Raw genomic sequence first — 1,703 nt, forward strand, 5'->3', positions numbered from 1 at the left:
TGAGGAATTAGGCTGGCCATCTTTTCCTGTAAAGGAACAGATAGTAAATATTTTAGAATTGAATGACCATAAACTATGTCATAACTCCTCAGCTCTGCAATTATAGCATGAAAACAGCCATAGATGGTATGTAAATTAATGGAAATAGCTGTTTCAATAAATAATGAACAGGCAAGCTAGATTTGTACTGTGAACCATGGTTTTCTGACCACTGAGGTAGAACAACAGAAGCTATCTAATCTGAAAAATACAGAAAAGTAACTGAAAAACAATAAACAGTCTCGGACAAGTGGACTGATATCACAAGATGTAACATTCATGTCATCGGAGTGAAATGACAGAATGATAGAAAAGAGAAGAAAGAGATTAGTATTAGAAAAACTATTTGAAGAAATCACAGCTAAAACTTCTCAGATTCGGGGGAATTCATGTGGAGGTCAAAGTGGAAACAAGTGGGAGAAGTCCAGCAGAAGAAAACATGGCTGCCAAAGTGTTTGAGTCCATAGGCAAGTTTGGCCTAGTCTAAGCTGTTGCAGGAGGCATGGTGAACTCTGCCTTATATAATGTGGATGCTGGGCACAGAGCTGTCATCCTTGACAGATTCTGTGGAGTACAGGAAATTGTGGTAGGGGAAGGGACTCACTTTCTCATCCCATGGGTACAGAAACCAGTTATCTTTGACTGCCATTCTTGACCACGTAATGTGTCAGTCATCACTGGTAGCAAAGATTTACAGAATGTCAACATCACACTGCACATCCCCTTCCAGCCCGTTGCTAGCCAGCTTCCTTGCATCTTCACCAGCATCGGAGAGGACTATGATGAGTGTGTGCTGCCATCCATCACAACTGAGATACTCAGGTCAATGGTGGCTTGCTTTGATGCTGGAGTACTAATTACCCAGAGAGAGCTGGTCTTTAGGCACGTGAGCGACAACCTTATGGAGTGAGCAGCCACCTTTAGGCTCATCCTGGACAACGTGTCCTTGACATATCTGACCTTCAGGAAGGAGTTTGCAGAAGCAGTGGAAGCCAAACAGGTGGCTCAGCAGGAAGCAGAGAGGGCCAGATTTGTGGTGGAAAAGGCTAAGCAGCAAAAAAAGGCAGCCATCATCTCTGCAGAGGATGACTCCAAGGCAGCTGAGCTGATTGCCAACTCACTGGCCACCACAGGGGACGGCCTGATCGAGCTGTGCAAGCTGTAAGCTGCGGAGGACATCGCATACCAGCTCTCACGCTCTCAGAACATCACCTACTTGCTGGCGGGGCAGTCCATGCTCCTCCAGCTGCCCCAGTGAGGGCCCACCTTGCCTGCACCTCCACGGACTGACTGGGCCACAGCCCTGATGATATTTAACATCGCCTTCCTTCTGCCCCCACCCCAGAAATCACTGGAAATTTCATGATTGGCTTAAAGTGACAGAATTAAAGGTAAAATCACTTCAGATCTCAAAAAAAAGAAAAAAATTCTCAGATTTGATGAAAGTCTTAGATTTACAGTTTTAAAAAGCTCAAGAAACCCCAAACAAGATAAATTCAAAGTAAAATACACCAAGACATATGATGAAACTGAATACAATGAAAAACATCTTGAAAGAAACCAGAAAACATTGGGGAACAATGACTGCATATTTCTCATCAGAAACCATGGAGACCAGAAAACAGTGGAACAACATTTTTAAAGGCCTATGAGAAAAGAGCTGC

General features: G+C 43.8%; 1 pseudogene; it reads left to right on the plus strand.

Moving 5' to 3' along the window:
• The first annotated feature begins 478 nt into the window (after positions 1-478).
• On the plus strand, positions 479-1,297 carry LOC100586617 (annotated as a pseudogene).
• Positions 1,298-1,703: the final 406 nt, after the last annotated feature.

Source organism: Nomascus leucogenys, chromosome 5 (genome assembly GCF_006542625.1).
Source record: "Nomascus leucogenys isolate Asia chromosome 5, Asia_NLE_v1, whole genome shotgun sequence".
Taxonomy (NCBI): domain Eukaryota; kingdom Metazoa; phylum Chordata; class Mammalia; order Primates; family Hylobatidae; genus Nomascus; species Nomascus leucogenys.